Raw genomic sequence first — 27,575 nt, 5'->3', positions numbered from 1 at the left:
CCCACTACTCTTTTACACGGGAATTGCTCTCTCCAGCCATCACAGTCCTCACCCAGCTCCCTGTAGTCATTTATGCTACCAGCCTGGCCCCCAAAGTCATTTGAGTTTGTTAGCCTCTGGTTATGCCTTTGTCCCCAACACTATGCCTGCCTAAACTCTTTTACCCACTTCCAACACAGCCATGCCCCAAAGAGGAACCCTGCATGAGAAGCCACCAGCTCAAGAAAAATACATCTAAGCCTCACGTTTCCCTTACCAGCTCTGACCTTCCTCACTCATTAGTCCTTGATCTGTTTGCTCTTTCTTTCCCCTCAGCCCTGTTGTAATTCTTGCACCATTCAGCAAGGCTTTGGGATGTTAACTGTGCCACTGGTTTCTTGAACCACAGTCAGGGACTGTCCTAAATAGGCACATCACAGATCAGGTTTCTCTATTCCTACCTACCTGTCCGGGCAGGAAGAATAGACACTCTCAGAGCTGACTGAGGGCTGAGCATGCGCCTCAAAGCTCTCTGAGGCCCAGTTGAGCAGTCTAATATTCCCTTGCACACAGGGAGTGCTGTTTGGCAGCACACAGGACATAATCATTGCTCTCTAGGACAGGCCATTCTTGAGGGCAGGATCCACACACTATAGACATATCCTTCCCCTACCTTTTTCTCTTCCTTAGAACTGGATTTAATTACAAAATTCATTCATACTCATTTAGAATTCTGGTGAAATTACAGGAAAATTTAAAGGAGAAAAATAATCTGCAACTTCACTACCTATAGATAATTAGTTAACATGTTGGCGTATTTCCTTGCGGTATTTTTTCTATATTTGTATGCTCAGACACACACTCTAAAATGGTGTCACACTCAATATATATTGTAGCCTGCTTTTCTCACTATAGTATATTATGGACATGTTTCCTTGTCAATAAACATTCTTATAAAACAGCTGTCCCAATCTATTTAAGATTAGATTTGAATGGGACTGTAGGTCCTATTTTTTTCCTTCTCATTTTTTTTAAGAGGGAGTCTCTCTTTCATTTCTCTCTCTTCTCTCTTTCTCTTCTTCCTTCCCTCCCTCCTTCTGACTCTCGCTCCCTTTCTTCACCATACTAAGTAAATGAAAATTATAGGGATGAAGGTTTTGGGGAAAACAGTAGGCCTAAAGAAGCTATAGAATGAAGAGGAGGAGGTTTGGTAGGTACAGATGAAAAGCTGCTCTGGGCATCAAAAATGGTCTGCTAAGCCAAGTGGCGAAATGAATTGTCCTACCCTTCTTTGTGTGTGAGTGAATGGAGCTGGAGCCCTGGGGCTAACAAAGACCACCATTCTTTCCATTATGGAGACTCCAGCTGTGGAAACCCATTTTTCATATTAGAAAAATATATTCCTTTCTTAGGGGACACATATTTAGCCATTCATTGAAACAATGAGGCTACATCAGGTTAGCAAATCATATTCACCCTCATTTACTGAGGATTTACATATGCTGGGCACTGTGCTCACCACTCTACTTGCATGAGTTTGTGTAGTAAAGCATAGTGCTTAAGAGATGACCTCTGGAGCAGACTGCCTGAGTTAAATTTTCAGCTCTGCCACTTTCTAGCTGTGTGACTTTGGACAAGTTACTTAACCCATTTGATCCTCATGTTCCACATCTATAAAATGGGGATAATAAGAGTACCTATTTCATAGGATTATGTTAAGGATTTAGTGAATTACAGCATGTAAAGTGCTTAGAAGAGTGCCTAGTCCACAATAGGTGCTTCTCAGTGTTAGCTATGATTACTATTAATAATAAATCCTCACAGTAGCCCCGTGACAGAGGTACCAATAATATCCTTATATGAGAGGGAAATAAACCGAGGCTTGGAGAAATCAAATAATTGCCTAAGCTCATATAGCTAGTAAGTGATGAAGTTAAGATCTGGATCCAGGCTGCCTCACTCTGGAGCTGGGCTTCTTAACCACAAGTACTATAGGTCTCCTGCCTTTCTGTGAACAAAAGCTGATTTTCTTGTTCCCAAAGCCTGGTAGTGAGGCTGAGCAGAGGAGGAAGAGGACAGTGATAGCCGGCTGGCCTTTGTGCACTCTTGGTCACTGCAGCAGACCTCAGACCAGACCGGGGACTCAGGGCAGCAGCCCCCATCAGAGAAGGGGAGCTTGGGGATATCTCAATAGGTGTTGATCTCCTGCTTAGGGACTGTGGGCTTAAGCTTCCAGCCCTCTAACTCTCAGACCCTTTGACCTGTCCCAGAAGAATGGCTACCTGGATGTGATTTTCCTCTGTCCCATTTCCACTTCAAGCTCACCTCCCCAAGGCCCACATGGCCTTCAGGGCAGTCAGCCTCACTCTGGCCAGAGAGGACAGCTGTCTCAAGGCCCGCCCCTTTGTTCAGGAGAAGCTGGTAGATCAGCAGTAATCCCTGATTCACAGCGATAATCAGCTCCCTGTCTGGATAGTCAGGGCTGCGCAAAATAACAAGTGGGGCCGCACCTGTTCTGGGGGTCTGGCACTCGTAAAGCAAGCTACTATGAATGGCCCAAGCCCCCACCCGGGCAGCAGCTGCGGCCTGGAATCAGGGCTTTGTTAGCATAAGAATGGAGCCGCCAGCCAGCCAGCCAGCCAGCCAGCCAGCCAGCCAGCCAGCTTCCTTTTCTCCCTCCTCCCCATCTTGCCTCGAACACCAAATGGGCCACCCTCATTGTGAGCAGACTGGCTTTGCATTTCTTTTCTCAACTGCACTGATCAATTTTTCATTTGTGGGAGAAAGAGCACTTTCCTTCCTTCAGACTTGGCCCAGGTAGAGCAAGCGTCTGCATATCTACTCACTACTCACTGTGTCCTCACTCCAGGGCAAGGCAGCACGCACGACTCCAGGAGGCACACTACACAGAGACTATAAAATGGTGCCGCCTGGAGCTGTGCAAGGCGCAGCCTGTGTGGCCTTGCTGTAGGGGCAAATGTAGGCCGGCGATTCCTATAGAAAGGCCTCTAGCCCCTTGTTACCCAAATATGTGGTCCATGGACTCTGATGGGGTTGAGGGCAGGCCGCCCCAAGATGTGCCACTGTGGTCTGCAGACTATTTCTAGCTGAAGACAATGAAGCCTCAAAAGATTCAGGAAGAGCATCCGACCTTCCCCCCTCAAACTGCCTAAAGGACTCTAACATAGAAGGCCTGTTCCAGGAAGGAGCTCATATCGGTGATAGCTACAGTACGATGTAAAACAGGTGCCATAAAAGGACACCAAGAAACCACCAACAAACCCATTTTTGGGGCCCAGCAAAACCTGTTTAACAAACATTTGCATTCCATCTCTAAGTAGATTGTCTTCCTCCCCTTTGAAGTCCCAGATCACTATGTCCTCCTTGTCTGTAGCTGAGGATACTTAAACAGGCGGACTCAGCCAGAGGGTTGGGTTACTCAGTTTCCTCTGGGTTTCTCCCATGTATACATGCTATTAAATTTTGTTTGATTTTCTCTTGCTAACCTGCCTCTTTGATTATTTGACCAGCCATGAGAACCTTAAGGAAAAGCGGTGGGGGGAATTCTCCCACTTCCCCGACAGCTCACTATATCAACAGCAAATGGGAACTTGTTAGAAATGCAGAAGCTCAGGCCCTACCCCAGTCCTTTGAATCAGCAATCTGGTTTTGCAAGATCTGGTGATTCAGCTGCATATTAAATTTTGAGAGATTTTCACATACTTCAGATTTTCACATACTTTCAAATTTTCACATACTTCAAAATGCTTGGGCTTTTGAATCCGAAAAATCATGGTTTAAATCTTAGCTCCATCCATTACTAGGTGTGTGACCTCAACCAAGTCACTTAACCTCCCTGAGCTTCAGTTTCCTCATTTGTAAAAAGTAATAATAATAATGATAGGTTTACTGTGAGGATGAATTAACAAAGATGTATCTGAAAATCACTAGCATACTGCTGGCATATGGTCAATGTCCCAATAAATAATAGCTCTTATTATTATTTTGCTCCCCAGTAAACAACACAACCTGTCCCAGAAGAACGATGAATGAATGAACTTCAGGTGAATCTTCAGATGAATCAGATATTGACTTGCCCAGTTGTATATTAATCAGGAAGACCCCTTTACCTCTCCTTCTGCTGCTATAGGAACTTAAAGCAGTAGGCTTAATTAATAACACCTCCCATTTATATGGCACTGAACTTTTCAATGCTTTTCCACACTGATTATCTCCTAGCATCAGAGTCAGAGTATCAGAGCTGAAAGGGATCCTAGAGATTATCTAGTCCAACACCCTCCTTGTTCAGATGAGGATTGTTCAGTGACTAGCCAAAGGTCACATAGTAAATTGGGTGGTACAATCAGCATTAAAGCCTGATTCGCAACTCAGTGCTTTTACTTAAGAGCAGTTTTGACAAGAATGTTTCCTTAGGGAGAGATGACACTAGAGGCTTAGGTCAAGCCAGGACGTGGCTCCAGATGACTTACCCATGAACATTCTCTAAACTGAACAAATGAAGACTATTTTACAGCATGGGAATGGGAGTGTAGGGAAGGAAGACATTTCCTCTATCCAATGCGGGTTCCTCTGGCCAGAGAACGAATTAAATTCACATGAGACAGAATAGCAAGAGAAAATTAAACGAAGCTTTATGAGGAACCATGGCCCGGGGCCTTTCCTACCGAAGGAAGAAAGGGCAACGAAGAAGTGGGGTGCACATAGTGGTTATATACCCCCAAACAGGGTGTTTCACATGATTGAAATGTCCCTCCCACAATAGTCACAAGATTGCCCTGTAGGCACAGCGCTTGATGGACACAGCAGGTAGTGGTGTGCTATCTCGGTGGGCGTAGCAGGAGGCAAGTCTATTGTCTGAAGCTGGGGGGTCACAGGTGAGCGCAGCAATCAGTTCCTAGCCTAAGGAAAGATGCTTAATCCTTAAAGAAATGCCAACTGTTGGGAAGGGGAGGGAAGTCAGTTACAGGAGGTTACCAGAAACAGGAATAAGATTATTATGCAGATTTAAGTCCTTGCCTTTGGTATTGATTAAGAGTTTCTAGAGATAAGGCCATTCCCATTCTTCCTGGCACAGAGAGGGAGATATCTTTACAGATGGAGATTTCCTTTACAATGTAAATGTCTCTTAACAAAAGGGTAAGCAAGTTCTACTTTTCAGTTGCTTTCCTGTCTGCAAAGAAACCAGCCTCAAATAATCCTCATGACAAAGAGACATATCTTGGCGTGGCCAAGACCAGTTCCCCACAGGAGCTACCAGCTTTGTCAATGCCAAAATTTCCTTTATATAAGTAACAGTGTGCATTTTCCCCTTTCCTGAATGCAGATGAAAACTTAATCACAGTTCAGAAGAGCGAATAAGGGCCACTGCCCACAAGTTGCTTTGAGAACTAAGCTCACTGAGAATCAGTTCCTATTGAGGCCACAGTGTAGGGGCTGGACAGGGCATCTTAAGGTTCTCCCAGTTCTGAGAAAAGGAATAGAAATTTCCTTTCACAAAGTAAATATGTAACAATCTTTGATTCAATGGACTATTCTCCAGCTTTGAAAAGACTCTTAAATCACTTGGAAAGATATTAGAGACATGTCAAACAGAAAAAATGCAAGTTATGGAACAGTGTATAATTTGATATCTGAGGCTGACCAGGGATGATGCCAGCATCAAGGCCATGAGTGTTCTTCAGGCAGAGTTATTCAATTTTCATGTCTACGACAGGCACTGGCAACCCAAAAGGGAAGAGGAAGGATCATAGATCACTCACAAAAAGGCACATCAAGCTGTGAGGACACTCAGTCTGGGCCTTGGCAATGAAATTTACACATCTGGAGGGGACATAGCTCTTATACACAAGCTCTATGAAGCTTTCACCCTCTTGATGTAAGAAATACTCTTCTATTCCTAGTAAATGGTGAACTTGCTAGAGTTTGTTGTGAAGACCATAGTCAATGGTGTTTAAATTTTTCTTCTGGCTGCAGAATCTTCACTCTAGTGGAAAATGTCCTCAGATGCCCACGATGATAAACAGACACAAAGCACAGTTGCCCTAGTTAAACTAAGGAGTTTGGGCCTAGTATGGAGTCCAGTCAGCCCACTGCCCCTCACCTTCACTCCAGAACACACACAGAGAGCCATAAAGTATAACTTGAGAACCACTGCTATGGTTCTGGGAGTCATTAATGGCATATGAGCAGGGAAGTAACGTGCTAAGTTTTGCATTCTAGAAAGAATATTCAGGCTCAGAAGACAGTTTAAAGGAGGCTGCTTTGGAGCCAGGCACTCCAATTAGGAAGATATTGCAATGATCCGGATGAGAGATGATGAGAATCTAGAGAAATGTCAGTCAAGATGCAAAAGAGTGAACAGATAAAGAGATGTTTTGGAGATAGACTTGGGAAGCATTAATAACTGTGAAAGGTGAGGCAGATGAAGGAGAAATCTTGAATGACTCAGGTTTCTGGTTTAACGGAGTCAGTATATAAAAGGTCACATTCAGTTTGCACACCTTGAGTGGAATTTCTAGGCAGAGACAGCCCATAGGCAGTTTTATAAACAGATCTACGGCTCAGGAGAGAGATCTGTGGTAGGTGTATATATCCGGGAGTTATAAACATGTAGGTGATAGTTGAAGCCACAGGCATAGAGAAAATTTCCAAGAAAAATGGGAAGTAGTAAGAAGAGAGCGAGAGAAAGAGATTCCTGAGAACACTTATATTTCAGGTGTAGGAAAAGGAAGAAAAGCTCAAGAAACAGTCAAAGAAGTAGAAGGTGAATCAAGAAAGAATAGTGTCGTGGAATCCACTGGACAACAAATTTTCAGGAAGGCAGGCAGTATAAATTAATGACTTAGAAACATCAAGTAAGGTAAAAGACTGAGAAATGTTCATTAGATTTGTCAGTTAGCAAATCACTGGTGTCCGTGGCAAAAGATGTTTCAGATGAGCAGTGAGAGCAGAAACCAGATTCCAGTGGATTGTGGAAGCGAATGTAAGGGGGGGGATGGGGACAGGCTAAGTACACTCCTTTTTCAAGAAGCTTGGCTATAAAGAGAAGAAGAGACACAGGGCAGTAGCTAGAGAGGGAGGATATAGGGTTGAAGAGAAAGTTTTTAAAGATAAAAGAAACTAGATATTTTGAAGGGAGCCAATGGTAAGTAAGATGTTGAAGATCCACAAAATAGAGGAAAGTTTCAGAAGAGGCAGAGGAAAGAAGAGAATAAAAATGGACACATACATCTAGGTTTGAAGCAGCAGGGCAGGAGGTTGAGGCCCTGGAAGCCTCTATTTTCTCTATGAAATGGAAAATGAAGCCATCTTCTAAGAGAGACAGGGACAGAAGTGGGGTTGGAGGCTGGGGGAGGGTGATGAAGCTTGGTTTAAGCACCAAGAGGAATGTGAGATGTAGCTTACTAAGGTCACTTTGTGAGATTTCCAAGTAGTTATAAAGCAAAGCTTGAGATTGCCTTCCTGCCCAGGTGTCGAAGTATAGAAACGGAAGAGGCATTGATTGATCCAGGAGGTCTCAATCTGGTTACTCATTAGAATCACTGAAGGTACTTTAAAAACACTTACATGTGGGCCCCATCCTAGACCAATGCAATCAGGGATCAGCAGATTTTGAAGCATCCCAGGTGATTCTAATGTGTAGTCAGGATCAATATCCACTTGAATGATCTATGGTTTGTGCTTTGCTGAACTACTATAGTATGGGAATAACCAAGCAAGAAAGTTGGCACATGAGAATTGCTGGAAAAGATGTACTACAGGGTTTAGGAGGGAGAGGGAAAGAAGAGAAGCCAGAATAACTGATATCCATGAAGACCTAAATGGAGTCAAGAGATGAGAGATTTAGATGATGTAGAAGAAAACATATAATTAGAATGAAGGAGCTCGATGTATAAGCTCTTGCTATCATAATACTTGAGTTTAAGATTTCAGAGGTGAAGCAGTTTAAGGCAATGACAAAATAAAGGGGTTGGCCATGGGGACAAGTGATCAAAGTGAAGAAGAGATGAAGGTGGATGGAGATAAGTGAGACCAAGGAAACTTCAAGTGTAAGTCAGATTCTATCTCATTCTCTAGCCAGAACCCTCCTCTCCGATGATGTACCATCTCATCCAGAGTAAGAGCCAGGGTCCTCACAATTTCCTACACGGCCCAATAAGACCTAGCCCCATGTTGCTTTGCTGACCTCATCTACTACTCTCCCCTCACTAACTCGGCTTCAGCTATACTCGGCTCCTCCCAGCCAGGTACATGCCTGCCTCAGGACATTTGCACTTACTGTTATCGCTGCCTGTAATGCTCTCCCACAAGATATTTACATGGTAGCTCCCTCACTTCCTCCAGGTCTTTGCTCAAATATCATCTGCTCAGTGAAGGCTACCCTTGTTGAAATTCCTTGTCTCATATAGAAAATTGATTCTCCCAGCATTCCTACCTCGTCCCCTGCTTAAATTTCTTCCATATGTTTGTTACTATCTGACATTCTATGTATTATTCTTATGTTTTGTTTACTGATTGGTTGATTGTCTCCTCCACTTCTGCCCTCCTGATCATAAGCTTCTTGAGGGCATGGATTTTCATCCATTTGTTCACTGCTATATCCCTCACACTGCACCTACAACAACGCCTGGTATGTAGCAGGCACTCCAGAAATATTTGTCAAAGGAATGACGGAATCGTGAGTCCAGGACATTGGATGGATTGTACACAGGGGCACTAAAGTCATCCAGGAAATGAGCAGGACTCAGTTGGAGAGAAAGATGATAAACCAGGTATTAAAAGTCCAGGAAAAGTTTGGTGAATGAGGAGGACAAGAGCTGACAAAAAGAATAGTGCGTGGTATAGATGGCACATGCCTTAAAGGAGCATTTATTTAATTTTATTTCATCTCATTTTTAAAACAATCTATTTTTCAAAAACAATCAACAATAAATTTAACTTTAATTTTGTTATCCATTGTTTTATTTTTTCCATTTTTTTTTAGGATGAAGACAAGAGGCCAGAAAATAGTGCCAGGCAATAGGAGAGTGTGGACATCACCCCTCAGCTCTGTGGTATGTGCACCCAGGAAAATGAGCAGCCTACAGTTGATAAAGCTGCAAGAGAATCGATGTGTCAGTTAAGGCAAGCATGTGTCAGTATAAACCTGGCTGCACCTTCGCATCTTCTGGGGTGGCTCTTAAAAAGTATAGAAACCCAGGCCCCACTTCAGGCCAATTGAATCAGAATCTCCAGGGATGGGATCCAGGATTCAGTCCTTGTTAAAAAGCTCCCTAGGTGACACTAATGTGTAGCCAGTGCTGTGATGTGTTGCGGTAGATGACACTGCAAGAGGGCAAGGGCCAGGGGAGTTCACTGAAGCGCAACATGGGTCTCGAAGGGCACAGACGGAAAGCCTGGGAGAGAGGATAGAGTGTGAAGAGAAAGCACAAACATGTGTGGAGATGAAATGCCCCAGGAGAGGAAAGGAGCTTACATTTGGGTTAGTGGCAGACGATGACATGAATGGAGGGACATTAAGAGGAATTAAGAGGTCTCAGAATTCTGAGTAGACCCCCTTTGCAAGGAAATCACTGGGGTGAAGTTGTCCTGGAGTTAAAACCAACTGAGGAGGTGCTGATTACCACCGAGGGCCAAGTCCAAATTTGGGGAATTCAGAAGGTACACCCAGGTCCAAGGGGGTGGTGGGGATGTGATTTTTGTCTGCAGGTTCCTCTTGGTGGCCTTGGAAAACAGGAATTGAAGTGGTCCCCTAGGTGTTCATTGCTACACGTTGTGTGTTCTGCAGTTGATGACCGGGTCAGTCTTAGGTCTCCACCAGGAGAGGTGGAAGGCAGGGGAAGTAGGAAGCAGTAATGATGGAGCTGTTTAGAGCTAAGCCCCTGGACACCTGGAGGAAGGTGGTTTTCATGCTGTCTAGACTATAGGGGGTGGATGCAGAGAATGTTTTGCTGAGGTAGGGAGCTGGGCTGGCTAGAGCAGGATCAGGTGCCTTACAGTGTGAACCTGGAGACAGGGAACTACTAGGTACCCTTAATCCAACTGAGTTGCTAAATCCACACCCATCCCCTTCCAACACCCCGGGTTCGGTGCTAGAGTACAGGGCAAGGCCCAATTCAGTTCCTCTTTGAAAAGCAACCACAGAAGCTTGTGGGTACTGGGACTGGGCAGGGAACTACCTCTACAAACTAACTCATCACACAGCACCCCCTTGAGGCCTTCCTAAAATGGACCTATAGTACCAGTCAGTTCCCAGGTGCAGCTGAAATGTTATGGATTCCGGCCTCCTGGCCCTTCTCACTCTGTTGGTCAGGACTATTACATCTCTTTTTAAGTGACTCATCTGGGTGTCCATGCATGTCTACAACTGTGGGTGAAGTTCTTGGGGTTCCTGAGAATAACTCTGGACTTTCCCCTAAGGAGGGAGCAGGGATGGGCTGTGTTGTACCCAAGGAGCTAGCTGGACCTGCTTTCAGTTGCAGGGCTGATCCTTGAAGCCAGGACATCTCAAAGTGTGATACATAGATCATCTGCACCAGAATTTCCTGGGATGCTTGTAAACATGTAGAGTCCTGGGCTCCTGCCTCAGAACTGCAGGATCAGACAACTCTCTGTAGAACTTCTGCAAGAATCATATAAAAACTGCAATAGGGCACCTCCTTTGTGTTTTGTCTTGTTTGGATGTAGTAACCCAGCTATATTCGACTATTTTGTGACTGACTGTAAGATTCCACAGCATGCTACCATGTTATGTGCTTTCAGATACCACATGCTAAAACCCATGGCCACAAAGGCCCTCACCTGCCTGAAGAACTGAGGCCCTTAGGCCACTTCTAGTCTTCCACTCTGCCCATCCTGAGCTAGCCTGCACACTCCCATGGGGCCATTCTTCTGTGAACACATAGCCTTTACTGCACTGCTGCAGGATGTTCTGAGGGCCAAGGTTAGGTGTGCCCTGTATATCATGCTGACACGGCAGCAATTGTTCAAAAGGTGATTAATGATTGAATGCAGCTCAAAGTCTGTATCAAAGCACATATCTCTTCAAGAGTATGTCATATTTCTTTTTTAAAAAAAAGCTTAATCGAATCATGTCCGATGCCTTAGTGAGAAGAGTCAAGTTGAAAGAGAAAGGAGTTCCTTCTCTTAATTGATCAATCAGTCGGCCTTCAATACATCATGTCTTGGGTGCTTTGGGGAACACAGACATGAGTAAGACATAGTCAGTGTCCTCAAAGAGTTTAAAACCTACCTAGGGAGACAACAAATATACTCATGTCGACTATCATCAAAGCAAAGTAATATAGGATATATCTAAAGGAGCATTACAGACCAAATGTGGCACAGGAGAGCTAAACTCTGAATCTGCTTCAGGATATAAGCCCATGTCCGTCAGTGGTACTGCCATCCATCTTGCTCAAGCCAGACACATGGAAGTCTTCCTTGATTGCTCCCTCCCCTCAGCCCCCATATCCAGTCCATTAGCAAGTCCTTTTGGCTCCAGCTCTAAAATGTATCCTGAATTTGCTCATTTCTCTCCATAGCCACTTCCACCTCCTAGTTAAGGCCACCAGCATCTCTCTTCCTGGACTACTGTCCTGGCGTCCTATCTTGCCCCTTTCTCTTCTTGCCACTCTCCAGTCCAATTCTGTGTAGTAGCCAGAGCGCTATTTTAAAAGTACAAATTAGATTATTTTTATCCCTCACTGAAACACATGAGTGGCTTCCCACTGCACTCAGCATAGAGTGCAAGACCCTGCATGTTCTCCAACCTCACTGAGCACCACTTTCTCCCTGGTTCACTCTGTCTTTTAGTCACTTGAATATGGCAAGCACCCATCACAGGGTGTCTGCACAAGTTGTTCCCTCTGAATGGAACACTCTTTGTTAATATTTATTCATCTTTTAGGTCTCAGGTTGGATGTCACTTCCCCCAGAAAGGGCTTTCTTGATTTCCCTCCCATCTAAATGAAGTCTCCTTTGTTATTCTCTCATACTACCCTGTTCTTTTCCTTCATAGAGCTTATTACAATTTATAATTATATATGTCTGGGTTTATTTGTTTAAGGTCTGTCTCATCTACTAGATTGTAAGCTTCATGAGGGCAGGGCCTATGTCTGTATGTGTCCTTGGGATGAAAGGATAAAAGAATAAAGGAGTTAAGAAGTGAAAAAGTCTGAGAAGGATTTTTGGAGAAGAACCAATAGGAGAACACCATGAGCAAAGGCATGGAAATGGATATTTGTGTACAAGATGTGTTCTGGGGCTGGGGGTAGCCCTGTGTGGCTGGTGTCTTGGGTCTGTGTTCAGTAGATACTATTGGAAATGTATGTTATAGTCATTTATAGTCATATAGTAAAAAGCATAAAACTTCAGGCTAAGAAGTGTGACCTTTATTTTTTAACTTCCACCATGCCATTCCACTTTAGCCTGATCCCAGCTATTCCCCAACAACCCAGGGTGGGCAGGATGTACATGTCCTCCTCAGCTGCAAACAGGTAGGGATGGCACGGCCCTCTTATCTCCAGCCATGGTCAGAGGCCCAGCAGGATTTGGAATGAGCAATGTCTACTGTATCCAAGCAGCTGGTGGGGAAGAGGAAGGGGTAGTGAGGAAGGACTTGTTGTCAAAGTACATCTGAAGTCCTCTTGGGTCATGCAACCCCCTCTGAATATTCTGTAGGTGTCCAGGTTTCCATCTGGTCCTTCCTACTCAAGGCTGACAGATATCTCTAGTAGTAACAATATATCTACCTATAAGGTTACCTAGTCTACCTATAAGGTTATTATGAGGATTAAATGAGAATATAGGTATAAGGTACTTAGCATAGTGCCTCGCACATGGTAAGCACTCAATAAATGTTAACTGCTATTATTATTATTCCTCCTCTGTAAAATGGGAATACTAATAGTGTCTACCTCACAGGGTTGTTGTGACTTTTAAATGAGATAAATCACGTAAATGCTTAGCACAGTGCCTAGCACACAATAAGCACTCAATAACATTAGCTATTCTTACTGTTATTAACAGCATCAAGAGCAGCAGCAATAATAATACTAAACAGTTCAGGGAAGAAATAATGAGAGCTAAACTCAGGCAGAGACACTGGGGAATCCAATGAGGGTAGCATATGCCTGAAATGGTCACTCTGGGGCCCCAGAGATGGGGATTAATGTGTAGGGGAAAGCCCAGAGACTGGTACGCAGTCAGTAGTGGGCAGGGCAGGTTGCTTGGTCACCAGGCTGAGGCAGGAGATGCCCTGGGAGGTGGTCCCCCTCAAGGCAAGCGCTGTCACCAGGGCTCAATTCCCAGCTCTATTGATCAGGTAGGAATTGTCACTATGGTAGCATCTGGTTGCCCTACTTGACGTATCACTTGGGGAGGAGATGCAGGGCTCTCCGGCCTGTTGTCTTGGAGGAATGCCAGAAGGGAATACATGGCTAGCGGGGCTGCCAGGGGAGGCAAGGGAGGGGCAGCTAACAGAACTTTGTGCTGCACAGGACCAGGCTCCTGTGGGAGTTGCTAAGCAGGGTCTGCTTTGTCCTCATTTTTGTCACTTTGTGAAACACTTTCAGGCCTGGGAGTCAGCTAATGTCCAGAAACAGCCCACGTGACATTGTGCAGTGCGTTTGTAGGAAGTCCTCTCAGTCTCGGGAGGTCCCCGCGCAAAAAGGCCATTACTCAGCTTATCCCACAGGTGTCAGAAACCTCTGCTGAGGTGGGAGCAAGGCCCAAATGTGGCCCAGACACTGAGAATCCAGCGACCAAAGGGCCTACAGGGTCATTGACGCTGGCAACTGACTGATCACAATACCTTTTTGAGCACATCTATGTACCAGGCAGTGTGCTGAGAACTTTGGAGGAATTATCTTATTTATTCCTCACAAAGCCCTAAGAGTAACTACTATCATTATCCCCATTACACAGGTGAAGAAACTGAAGTTTAAAGAGGCTAAGTGATTTGTCCAAAGTGCCTGGGCCTGGACTCACACCTCTCCACAGAGCTTCATGAACTCATAATAATAAAAAAAATAGCTGCCATTTATTGAGCACTAACTATGGGGTGGACACTTGACATATATTATCTCTTTGATTCCTTATCATAACTCTATGAAGTCAGTGCAATTATTATGCTTTCCATTTTACAGAGCTAGGACAGTAAGGTGGTTAAGAAACTTTCCAAGATCACATAGCTAGTAGGAGATAAAGCAGGGTATTGAACTTAAGCGAATGATTCCATCTCCCAGCCCTTTAACCTTTACACTACCTTCCCTTTTTCTCCAAAACAGCTTTTTTGCCAGGGAAAACCTAAAGGCAATCACAATCATATATCTTGGACCATTGTTTTCAATGATCTGATTGCTCCAATATCTCCATGCAAAAGGAAGACTAGGGATCATTACAGATGGGAGAACTGAGGCCTAGAGAGGCGAAGTGACTTGGCCGGAATTGGACCTGGAGCAAACAACTGAGGCCTTACAAGACCCTGGTTTCTTGACTCTCATGACTGGAATTGACAATAAAGAGGACAGAAACTGCAGAAAAGGGTGGAAATATTTTGAGTTGGATGGCTCCAACTCAAGAGATTTTTATAGAAACTATAGCCAATACAAGATCTATCCAGGAAAGAGCCAAGAAACAGAAAAAAAAATGTTTTTGTGCAGCAATGCTAAATTGATCCATGCACTACAGTCAAAATGAAAAGTTGGGACCCTTCAAATGGTGTATTAGGTTAGGGTTTGAGGATGGCCTCAGTCCCATGGGTATATTCTGGAAATCTCTCTGCATGGATTTGTTGTGCTCATGAGTTTGAGTCATATCAATGCTAGTTCGGTAAGTCTGTATTGTGATTGCCAAATATTCCTTGCTGCGTGCTGCAAGTTTGATAATGAGAAGCAGACAAGAAGGACTTGGGTAAGCTGGAAACCCAAGAATAGAAGCCAACAAGACTGTTCTTCACCCTATTTTGGGCCCTGCCCCTTGTTGTCTCCCTTATTCAGTCCCCCATTAGCTGAGAGCATCCAGGAAGTCACTCCCAACTTCCCAGGGGTCGTCTATACCCTTGGCACCAATTTCCTGATAGGAGTGGGAGGAGGAAAACAACAAGTATATTTCACATCCCCACGATCTCTGAAACTAACAGTAATCACAGGGGCCTCAGGAATTTACCTCTCAATGCTAATATTTACAGTTTTATTCACTTATCAATTCTCAAATATCAAAACCAGTCTCCAAGCCCCACTGCTAAAATGATATAAAACAACCTGGTAACATTCTTCTACCATTAAAATGAACTCCCCTTTCTTTCCTGGTGTTTAGTTACTCAGACTTTTCAGGGCTCAGACTCAACACTCATGAAAATCTGTTGCTTCAAACATTCACCTTTGGTATAACACAGCCTTATTACCGTGGGGAACCCTTACTAGTAGAATACTCTGTTTAACCATTTAGGCCCCAGAACCAGAAAGACAGACCCACTTTGCTACTCACCACTGAATGAACACATGCAAGTCACTTAGCGACATGAGCCTCAGTTTCCTCCAGTATAAAATAAGAATACTAATAGTACCTACCTGATAGAGCTGTGGAAGGCATTAAAAGAGAACGCATGTCAAGAGAGCAGCACAGTACCTGGCACACAGCTCAATAAATGGTAGCTATATATAAAAAGGAAGACTTGCTGTCTCTGAGAGTTTGCCTTTGAGAAGCACTTCTGTAGCTCCAATTTCCCCTGTAATGAAGTGAAAGGCTAGAGGCTGAGACACAAGAAAATAATTGGGGAAAGTGGGTGTACACTGATGCTGACTCCTTTCCTTTTGGCATTCAGAAGGCAGGATAGTATTGAGAAAGTGCCTATGGCTGAAGGAAATAAAATCAGTGATGTGATGAAGGGAGAGGGTGCTGTGTGGGGAGAAGATGTTTAAAGTGTGGTTAGGGCATAAAAAGCTATGGTGTTGAAATCCCATGAGGCAAGAGAACTCATTGCAACTCTGTGAGTTTAATGAAGGGAAGAGAAACCAAAGTTTAAAAACTCAAAGGAGGGATAGAAAACGTCAAATGGGATTCAAAGGAGAGCTCGGGCAGAAAGGGTCTGAGTTCTGGAAACCACTTTGTCCTTTCTCAGAAACGCTTCTACTGAAGGTTTGTGCCAAAGGGCCTGAAATATGGTCATTATTGAATAACTGGTCAGTTTGTTCATCCAGATTCACTCTTATTAAAAAGAACATTCTGCTCTCCACTCACCTCTGCAGAAACCAGCCCCAGCGAACTAGGTCAAAAACCAGCCTCCCTAAATGCAGTCTCATATCAGGTTTCTAAGCCAGAGCCACTGGGAGACCTGGACTTTCCCACTTTGGAAAATAGTTTCAACCTTTCAAGCCAGAAATCCCAGGGGATCTTAATTCCTGAAAGTTACCATGGGAGGGGGTTACAGCCTTCTCTGAATCATGTAAGGAGCTGGTTAATGGATAGATCTCCTGGGTCCACTCTTGTAGTTTCACATTTAATTGGTTGAGGTGGGGAGTCCAACATATTTTTGTGACTAGTGATTCTGACACAAAGCAAGCTTTGACTTTAGAGACAAGTGTGCTTTGTCTAAATGGAAGGCACTACAGTATAGACAATCTATTCCTAACTAGGTCCTCATTTTATATGTGAGGAATCTGAGGCTAGAGACATTTAAGCACTTTTTCAAGGTCACACAGTTAATTAGTAACAAAACCAGAACTGGAACCCAGATCTTCTGCCTCCCAATTCACTGTAAACTCCATTTACGCACTCTCTTTGCTTCTTAATGAGATTTTCCTTTCTACTGTAAGCATGGAGACAGATGTCCTCTCCTGGTTATAATCAAAGTTAAAAGGCAATGCTACCTTTGCAGAACAATTCATTAGAAAACAAAACATGACAATACTCAGTTCTACTAAAAGCATCAAGCATAGTTTTAAAAAGAAAATAAAATATGGCCTTTCCCATTATGACCATCCATAAGGAGAAATGTATCACATGATTTATGTGTAGAGACCATATTTGTAGCCACAACGTTTCAGTTTTAAATTATTCAGCATTGAGGAAGAGACACCCTAGCTTTAAGATAGGACATTCATTAGCTTAACAACCAAAGCCATTTTTTTCAAGGCAGCAAAGATTAATAATTTTATCTGGCCATCAGTTCCCCTGTGAACTTTCCTTACTCTAGTCCAAACCTTTAAAAGAAAAAAAATAAATATTAGATAAGCTCTAAAGCCATTTGCCAAATACCAAGATTTTGAGGTAAGTGGGAAACCACAAATCATAATTGTCAATAGTTTAAATAATCCAAATTATTCCTTTGGGGACAATAACCCACCCATCTTCTGACAGCTCAAAAGCATCCCAGGGGTGGGCCGTGTAAGTACTACACTAGGTAAAGTGAACAATGGGTAAGTACAAAGGGCGTTCTTAAATCTATCAAATTAGGAAGCTGCACTTTAAAGGCACCTATATCCATCCCTAGAGGAGAGAAGTTGCCAAATTTTTAGCTAGCAAGTCTTGGGGGGTATATCAGGAGCCTTTTCCAGCAATGTCCAACTTTCAGAGCATTTCTCCTTTCCAGATGTGTCTTCTCCATCCGTAAAATGGGTAACAACTGTCACCACTCTTTCATGCTCCCCCTCTACTGCTCTGCCACCCCCAAGGTATTTTAAGGTTGCTACTGTCGCTTTTCAGACAAAAGACAGTTCTTAAGCCACACAAACAACCACTCTGATATCCATCTTCTACTTCATAGATCCTACCTTTGGCCTAAAGCAAACACTAAAATCCCCTTGATTATATCTGGATGTTGGCAGAAAAGAGATACAAGAAGATGAAGCAAGCCCAGGCAGAGTGAGAGAAAAAGCTACACCTGTACCTGTTTGCCACTATTCCCTTTGCAGAGGGTGACATCACTGTTTATTTCTGTTAGAATAACTTCTCATGGGAGGGCCTCAAACTTGTCCTCTTTGCAGGAAGGCAAGTTGGATAGAAGTTGACTCCTACTCAGCACTCAGCCTCTGGAAAATTCTGGAACCAATCTAGCCACCCTCAGAGGTCAGTGAAGATGCAGCAGTACCTTCCTTCCAAGTGTCTTGCAAGGTAGATTTCTAAAGTTAGTTCACCGTTGTCTGCTGCTGTGGCTGCTGCCAGCAGAAATGACCCTAAATGGCCATTCATTTCACAGTGAATTTAGAGGGACTTGATGCTGGAAAATGCTTTCGACACAGTTCTAGTCGGAAATGAATTAAAAAGCATGTTTGCTTAACTAATGGAAGGTGAAACATGTATTACATGTGTTTCATGTGCAGTCAGGGATTTCTGCCCCAAGACTTTTGAAGTGCCAAATATGAATTCCTGCCTACCACTTGATTTAAGAAGCAAAACTTGAATTATCAGAAGACACCAAGAGGAGGAGCAGAGTGTACTTTTATACACTGTGGTTGGAGTGTAAATTGGTAAACACTTGAGAGGGCAATTTGGCAATATCTAGAAAAAATATTACTAAACAAATCCAGTCCTTTGAATTTATCTTAAGGAAATAATGAGCCAAAGTCATACAATATAGTCTGAAGATGTTCACTGTGGCATTGTTTGAGTGCTCATAAAGGAATAGAGTGACAACTAGGATTTTTTTTTAATTTTAAACATTTCTGTACAATGAAAGACACTAAAATCAAAGTTAAAAATAAACAATAAACTGCTTAATGTATTTGCAACATAGATAATAGTTAAATATTAGTATCCCAAATATATAAAGAGATCCCAGTTATCAAAATGAGAAAGAGCAAGCCAATAGAAAAACAAGCGAAGGATATGAAATGGCAACACAGAAGAAGAAATACAGATGGCCAATAAACATAAGAAAAGATGTTCAACCTCGCTAGTACTCAAAAAAGGCAAAGCAGGGGCTGACCCCGTGGCCGAGTGGTTAAGTTCTCGCGCTCCACTACAGGCGGCCCAGTGTTTCGTTGGTTCGAATCCTGGGTGTGGACCTGGCGCTGCTCATCAAACCACACTGAGACAGCGTCCCACATGCCACAACTAGAAGGACTCACAGTGAAGAATATACAACTATGTACCAGGGGGCTTTGGGAAGAAAAAGGAAAAAAATAAAATCTTTAAAAAAAAAAGGCAAAGCAAAAGGAGATTTTTTTTCAGCTATCACATTGTCAAAGAATAGAAAGACTAATAATATCTGAAATTGCTAAGGAAGAGCATGGAGAAATGGCCACTGTTGGTGGGACTATAAATTGCTATAGCCTTCCTGGAGGGCAATTTGGCAGGCTCTATTAAAATCATATGGGGCTGGGGCTGGCCCCATGGCCGAGTGGTTAAGTTCGCGCACTCCGCTGCAGGCGGCCCAGTGTTTCATTGGTTCGAATCCTGGGCGCGGACATGGCACTGCTCATCAGACCACGCTGAGGCAGCGTCCCACATGTCACAACTAGAAGGACCCACAACGAAGAATATACAACTATGTACCGGGGGACTTTGGGGAGAAAAAGGAAAAAAAATAAAATCTTTAAAAAATAAAATAAAATAAAATCATACATGTGCAAACCAGGGGCCAGCCCCGTGGCCAAGTGGTTCAGTTCACACCCTCCACTTCGGCAGCCCGGGGTTCACAGGTTTGGATCCTGGGCACAGACCTACACACTGCTCATCAAGCCATGCTGTGGTGGCACCCCACACAGAAGAACTGGAGTGACTTGAAGCTAGGATATACAACTATGTACTGGGGCTTTGGGGAGGAAAAAGAAGGAAGATTGGCAATGGATGAAAAAAAAAAGATTTGCAAACCAAACTCTCTGAACCATCAATTTCATTCCCATGAATTTATACTATAAAAACGCTCGCAACAGTATGCAGAGATGCATGTAAAAGGAGGTATGCTGCACCAATATTTAATAATTTTAAAAATTAGAAATAATGTAAAAATCCATTAAGAAAGGTTGAATTAAAGAAATTGTGTCACAACCATATAAAACAGAGTACTATGCAACTATTAAAACGAATGAAATAGCTAGATGTATGCTGGTAGTAAAAGACACCCAGCCAAATAGTTCAATGACAAGGACGTTGTAGAACAGTATGTGGAGCATTAGTTACATCTTATTATTTTATGCACACGAATACATATATGAATATTCATAAAAACATGCACAAAATGATACATACCAAACTAGGAACATGGTAAGGGATTAGTGGTGGAGAGGCCAGGAACATTCTACTTCATATTTCTATTTGTACAAGCATGAGCATGTATTATTTTGATCATAAAAATGGTTTTTTTAAACAAGAAGTGAAGCAAGCTGTGCCACTCCCCCACGACGTCCAGCTCCCACTCCCAGCCTCTGAAAACGTCCTCTTCAAGGACATGATGTTCCAACACCTAAGACAATTTCCAATACCCAAAGCCATGAGCTTTTGCTATTTAGAAGTTGAACTAGGGTAAGAAACACCAGAAAGAAGTGGAAGAGTTGTCACATTCTTTTAGAAGAGTTTCATTTCATGCAAATAATTATAGTGTGATTGACATCCTTTCTAGAATGACCTTCCTCTCCCATCCTCCCAAATCTCCTACCATTCTTCCTGCCATGCCTCCTTTTCCCCCATTTCTTTCATAAGGTTCAGACAAGTGGACATGGCTACCTCATTTCAATTCCTCTTCTGTTTTTACCTCAAGTCCAGGATTCAATCCCATTACGGTCATGTGTCACTTAACGACGGGGATACATTCTGAGGAATGTATCATTAGACAATTTTGTCATTGTGCAAACACCATAGAATATACTTACACAAACCTAGATTATATAGCCTACTACACACCTAGGCTATCTTGTAACAATCTTATGGGACCACCATTGTATATGCAGTCCATCATTGTCCAAAATTTCATTCTGCAGCACATGACTATATTTTATCCTAAAGAAATTCCGCACTAACTCCCCCTCCCCTAGTCTATTTGGCACAAGGCTCATCCCAGTATTTCCAATTCCCTCCAAGTTAAGGTTGATAATGCCAGCTCTGGGAATCTTTAGTATTTAGGGAACATCTATAAATGACCCTAGGCCATGTACCAGCACCAATAGCCAGCAAAGCAGGAATCCTGGACCCAGACTGCCCTGAAATTATATGCACATGTTAGTGGATCTTTGGGGTGTGCATCAGTAGCTTTCATCAGACTTTTCAAGGAAGTCCTTGATCCACAAAAAAGTTAATAACCACTAAGGTAGAGGGACTGGCATGATTCAATCACTGAGTATCTAGGCAGAACACCCAGTGTTCAGGTTTCCAGTTGGCTGCTTGGCTTGGTGAATCAGATAACCGTACACTCAAGAGGAATGGAGAGAGAGGGAAGCATGGCCTTTTCGGGGTCCACTAGAAACCTGTCCCTTGGCTAAAGCTGCCACATAGAGCCCACACAACTCAGGCCTGGAAATGACCTCCGAGTCTCACTGAATGAGCCAACCCACACTCCCCTAAGCTACACAAGACAGCTAGGTCTAGCAGAAAGAGCATTAGGAAGAAGCAGGCCTGAGTTTTAGCCTTTAGTATGACTTCTGCTCTGTTATGTGGTAGCTGTGTGACCTCGGGCAACTCACTTCACTTCTCCGATCCTCATTTTGCTCATCCAAACAGAAGGTTTGCACCAGATGAACTTCAAAAGGCACTTGCAGCTCTACCATTCTATGAATCTCCCCTACTGGACAGGCATTTCCACTAAACTCTCCAGAATAGAGAACGACCTCACTCTCGTTTCCAGTATCACAGTCTGAAATTCACACAGTTTTCTCTTGTGGCTAACCTAAATCCTTCCTACTGCAACTGAAGCATGCTGCTTTCATGCAGAGAATGGGTGGTCCGTGTACAGAGCACTGCAGAACTAGTCATTCTAATGCCTCCACATCAGTCTCTACCCCAACCCAGTTTGCAATGGTTATTAGCCGTTAATTCCCAAGAACTCCATTCTTCTTTAAAGGCAGCTTGTAAAGAAAAGAGGTTGAGGGAATTAATGAAGAGTCAAGGGAATCAGGAAGGGTCAATAGTCAACATGAGTGCTTTTTCTTTTGCCTTTAAATTTCCTTAAAGATGGCCACGCCTTCCTATTGACAAAATGGACCCCGGAAACTGTGTTCAAGAAACCTCTCCTGCAAACAGGACTCCAGCCCAGATTGGGTGCTGGGGCAACTGGAGATGAACCCTGCAACAGCTAGCTTCCAAGATGGTCCATTAGAACTGCTTCTGTGAGAAAATGAGTCTGAAAAATAAAAGCAACTTTCCAACCAAACTTAATTCCCATCTTCAGGGTTCTCTGATGAGCAGGGTGTGTTCAGATTGATGGGATTTTTCTTGAGGCTGTACTGCTGATACCTCTGGACCAGGAAATTAAAGGCCACACTGAAATTTTCAAGATGTGAAAGGAAATAAACCCAGAGAACTGACTCACCCAAGGTTGAATGAGGATAGGTCTCTGCAGTCAAAGCAGAGCAGAGAACTGAAGCAGTCTGCCCAATAATGCAACAGAAGAACAGGATTTGGAACTGAATTATCAGGATAATTGCCTTAATTCTTTACTTCCCTTTCATAATAGCCTTGAGTTTATATAGAGTCTTTCTTCTAAGGAGCTCAAAATACTTGCAGAGATATTATCTGAGTTGTCATCACACCATCACAGTCAGTGAGAGCAATGATTATTATCAGCCTCATTTTACACATGGAGGAAGGAAAGTCTAAAGGGTTCGTGAAGCGAGTCATCCAAGTTTACCCAGCAAGATACTGACAGCCTCCGAACTCAGTGGGAAATGTTCTTGCCCAGCATTGTGCAAAGAATATTCTTCTCAACACCAGTCCAGCCAAATGCTTGTTGGAACACCAGGTTCTGTGGGCAAATACATCTGGGAAATGCTGCATATTCTATTTTCCTGAAGAGTCATAATATACATTAGCCTAGTAAAGCCTTTTAGAAGCCCTGCAGTAAACAAAGCTGTTTCTGTTTAAGCAAGAGTTTCCCAAATTTATCTTGACCACAAAACTCTGCGTGTGTGTGTGTGTGTGTGTGTGTGTGTGTGTGTGTAACACCTACTAACGTCCTGTGGAGCTAGTCTTCTTTGGAACCCACATTGGGAAGCACGGGTACAGTCACTAGACTGCCCTGAGTGTCAGCACAGCAGACAGATCAATGCCACTCTAGCCCAAGTTGTGGGGGATGTTTCTTAGAGATATTGCATGATGCCTTCTGGTATCATGAACAAAGGACCTTAATGCACCCAAAGGACCCCAGGCCATCATTTCCTGCAGCAGGGTATTGGCCAGACTAGGGAGGCAGTCGATTCAAGCTCACCCACTTCTGCTGGCATTCCTTTCAAATAGAGCCCAGGGCTATTTTTGACCTTCCTTTAAGGGAGATGCTCAGGATGCTGGTCCAAGGCCTCAGGGCCCACACTCTTAACTAGCATAATTTTGTGCCCGCCAGGCACTTTCAGTAGAAATCATCCATCTCTTAGGTTTATTTCCAGCCTCTCATCAGCCCATGCAATCAGCACCAACACAACATAACAGAGGACTCGGAAGACCCTGTTCTGGTGTTAATTGCATGAGTATTACAGTAGTCATCATATATCCGTTTCAAAACATACAGCACAGAAATCTTGTGCTATTAAGTACCAGTGACACCACTAACAGTATCTAAAATGTAAAAGTCCCTGAAGACCCTGTCCTGGTTAATTTGTATTTTATGTACAATCCAAATGATAAAAGATCAAAGACAATGGATTTAATATTTATTACTAGCATTTTAATATTTTACTTTAGTATTTATTAAACATCTATACCATGAGGGAAAGTGCCTGCGTTGAAATTGGTAACTCTTTGTGCAAAAAGTAAATGTAATGCAGGTATGCCTTTCTTTATCCATCCATTGGCTATATGAAAAAATTCTTTGTAAATGGATTTTTGGTAAAGATATTTGCAGTAAAGGTCAGAGGGGCACTGTTAAGATGATGTGATTATGAATCCTTTTGTAAAGCAACAAATTCTGCAATGTGAATACTGTCCATCTAGTTCATTTGCCTTGTAAATCCAAACCTACGCATATCAGATTTGCTTACAGCAAAACACTAACATTAATAAATGAGCTAGATATTTCTTAAGATGGTTATGTATTCTGATCCTTACCAATCTGCAATACTGGCTCCTTTTAGATTCATCCTTAATCACCATCCCAGTCCAGGGAGACTCATTCAGAGTTTGTTCAGAATGTGACAGTAACACTTTCGAGGACTCCCTGTAGTCTTACTTAACTATGACCCTTCAGCCTTTATACATGCTGTTCCTTCAACTTAGCCTACTGCCAAATTAATTCTTAAGACTCACTCAAATGTCATTTCCCTAGTGAAGCCTTTCTTGATCATACTCCCTAGCCCCAGCCAGACACCCCTCCTCCATACTCTCACAGTACCCTACCCATCCCTTGTCATATTCTACTGTAATTGTCTGTTTACACACTCTATATTGCCTATCAGACTGTGCACTCCCTGAGGGCTGAGATGATGTTTTATTCATTTCTAGACTTCCAATAGCTAACATTACTATTGGCACATAGCAGGTGTTTAATAAATGTCGGTTGTTTGACTGAATGATCACTGTCCTTAACTGTACATTTTTTGACCCTAAAAAACAATGCTTTATTAAAACTGTAAATAAAAATGTCAAAGAGAAGGTTTAGCAGTTTTGTTCATTTTTATTGATCTCTTCTTTCTTTGATTAAAAAAAAAGCGACCACACCAATTCCCACCTTATGGTTCAAGGAAAAAAAACACCTTTAAACCAAATTCACAACTAATACATAGGTGCATTTAGTATGTTCCTTTTTCTCCAAGCATACAGCTACATCCTAGCCCACCACTACCATTGCTGCAATAAAGACATGAGGACTCACTAATTAAAGGTGGGGGGAGTTACTGCAGGGATCACTGTAAGAGCTTTGGATCTTCATTGGCTGAGAGAGGGAAACCTGCTAAGAAAGTTGGGCATCTTTGGGGAAACAATAACGATGTCCAGTAGGACTCGGTCAACCTGGCTAGAAATTCCACATCCAGAACGTCCTAAGGAACAGCCCCAGCTGGGGGGATTTCCATCACTTTGAAACCATCATTACCCTTCCAATGTGGGCAGAACAGGTTGGACCTGATCCGCCTGCGTGTTACTGCAGTCTGGCTTGGCATGGGATGATACCCAAGGACATGTAATGCCAGGAGTAGCCCAGCCCCATAGCGCGCGTGCTCGCACGCGCGCGAGCGCACACGCACACACACACACACACACACACACACCACACTCCAACTCACACTCACTGAATCCCACACAAACCCGACACCATCTCCCCTGCAAACACCACTGCATTCCTGTGTGCCCAGTCACACACAGGGAGTGCCCCCTCACATTCTCTCACTTCCCTAGTCTGCCTGGCCCATACCCCACACCACCACCACCGGCAGAACGCAGCCTAGCCTGGAAGTGGAAGCTGGTGAGGACTGGTTTTTGTTGTATGTAACAAAGCCCCATGCACCCAGGTGCCCCGCTGGATCGACTCCATCCATCTCTCCCCGCCCCCATCCATGAGCTCCCAGAACAAGAGAAAGCTCAGCTCTGGGAAGTGGATGCGCGGAGTGGGGGCGCAAAGAAAGAGAGCTTCAGGGGTGGGCGGGTGCAGGAGTCCGGGCAGCTTCACAGCTCTCTCGCCATGAAGCGAGAGGGACAGCGAACTGGCAAAGGGACCGAGCTGCCTTCCCACCCCATCACAACCCATCTATTCATAGAAAAAGACTCCAAACTGAGAAATAAATCTATCCTTCCGTCCGCCCCGTGCCCTCCCAGCGGCTCTTGGAGCCACTGGCGCTCCAACAGCCCGCAACAAAGCGTCCCCCAACACAGACCTGTTCCAGCCTCTTCGTGGCCCAAGCAAAGGGGAGCCGCAGCTGAGGGTTCTGCCCTTCGTCGCCGCCGCCGGGCAGGAGGCTCCGGGAATGGGAGGAGGAGCAGGAACTGGGGGAGGAAGGAGAACGAGAGGGGATAGGAGACACAGCAGCAACGGCGGCAGCGGCGATAGGAGGAGGAGGAAGAGGAGGAGGAGGAGGAGGAAGAGGAGAAGGAGGAGGAGGAGGAGGAGGAGGCTGCTTCTGTGGCAGCTGCTGAGGATGCTCTGGAGAGAGGCAGGGCTGGGTGCGCGGGGCGTGGGCTCACGTGCGCCCCATGGCCCGGGGATGCGCGCGCGTCTGGGTGTGTGAGAGCATCTGGGTGTATTTTGACTGTAATTATTTCGATTCCGACCTAGTCTGGAACTTGTGGTTCCTGCAGCCAGGCGGAAGTGAAACCCTTTCAGTCTCCCAAGCCTGATTGTGCCGACAGGGGGATGGGGGTTGGGGGTGAGGGAGGGAGGGAGGGCGGGGAGAAGAGGCTCAGTACCCGGGCGCCAGGCCTGCCATTAAGGTCCACACCCCTTTCTTCTGGGCACTGGTAGCTTGCATCCACACATATCTCTGGAAAGCCTATAGCCAAGGAGAATAGAAAGAGACCAAGGACAGTCACCATCCCCATCACGTTGTATTGAGTGAGCGCTCACCGTGTGCTGAGCGCTGTCTGGACTACCCAGAGGCAATTTCTGTTCTAACTTGGGATTAACTTTCACGAGTTGAGGTGAGCATAACTTCATACAGGATCTACATTCTGCCTTTTCTCCTGTTTCTTGTGCCATTGAAATATCTCCTGCTTGTAACCCAGGTGGGATACAATCAATTCTCTACTTTATACTCTGCTTAGCCAGCCAGTATTATCCAGGTCCCTGGCTTCACTGGTGTCAAGGGATCATTTACTCCTCATGCGACTCTGCCTCTAGGAGTGGGGTACTCAGTTTAGGTGAGAAGCAAGACTGGTTTCTTTGAGGCCAGAGGGTTGAAGATCATCATGGATCCAGTTGGAGACCCAGTGTGGATCTGCACCCCTAAATCTAAGATAAGAGAAAAACCAATTGTGAGAGGCACAACTTCTCCCCATGCTTCAATTCTTGGTGAACTTGCTTAGAGCTCTGCTGAAAGTCTCCTTCCCACTAGTGACCTTTTGAGCATTTCACCTCATCTTGCCTAATGGCTTATGCTTATAGAGCACTTTGGGATTTACAAAGCGCTTGCTAATAACAGGACCCCTACCATATTTTCTCTGTGAATTAGGCAAGGAAAACATCATTATTCATATTTTACAAATGAGGGAGCAGATTCAGCAAAATTAAGTAGATTTGCCTAACATTAAAGGCTAATAAGAGGCAGATCCAGAATTGGGACTCAGGTCTTCAGGTTTCCAGGCCAAAGTTCCTTTTCTAAATGATATCTTGGGCGGGGGCTGGCCCCGTGGCTGAGTGGTTAAGTTCATGCACTCCGCTTGGTGGCCCGGGGTTTTGCGGGTTCGGATCCCTGGCGCTGATATGGCACTGCTCATCAGGCCGTGCTGAGGCGGAGTCACACATCGCACAACCAGAGGTACTCAAAGCTACAATATGCAACTAT

General features: G+C 44.1%; 1 protein-coding gene across 9 annotated transcripts in view; it reads right to left on the bottom strand.

Annotated features, from left to right (window-relative positions):
- The window catches only part of PAK3 (p21 (RAC1) activated kinase 3), a 257,986-nt gene extending 231,601 nt beyond the window's left edge, over positions 1-26,385 (bottom strand). For 4 of the 9 annotated variants that reach the window (XM_070258517.1, XM_070258541.1, XM_070258510.1 and 1 more), the window contains exon 1: positions 25,953-26,332. The gene's annotated coding sequence lies outside the window, so the exon portion shown is untranslated. Of the gene's footprint in view, positions 1-25,952 lie in introns of all 9 variants that reach the window. The other 5 variants (XM_070258516.1, XM_070258509.1, XM_070258522.1 and 2 more) reach the window with 3 other exon arrangements.
- Positions 26,386-27,575: the final 1,190 nt, after the last annotated feature.

Source organism: Equus caballus, chromosome X, assembly GCF_041296265.1.
Source record: "Equus caballus isolate H_3958 breed thoroughbred chromosome X, TB-T2T, whole genome shotgun sequence".
Classification (NCBI taxonomy): Eukaryota; Metazoa; Chordata; class Mammalia; order Perissodactyla; family Equidae; genus Equus; species Equus caballus.
This window is presented reverse-complemented; position numbering and strand designations above follow the sequence as displayed.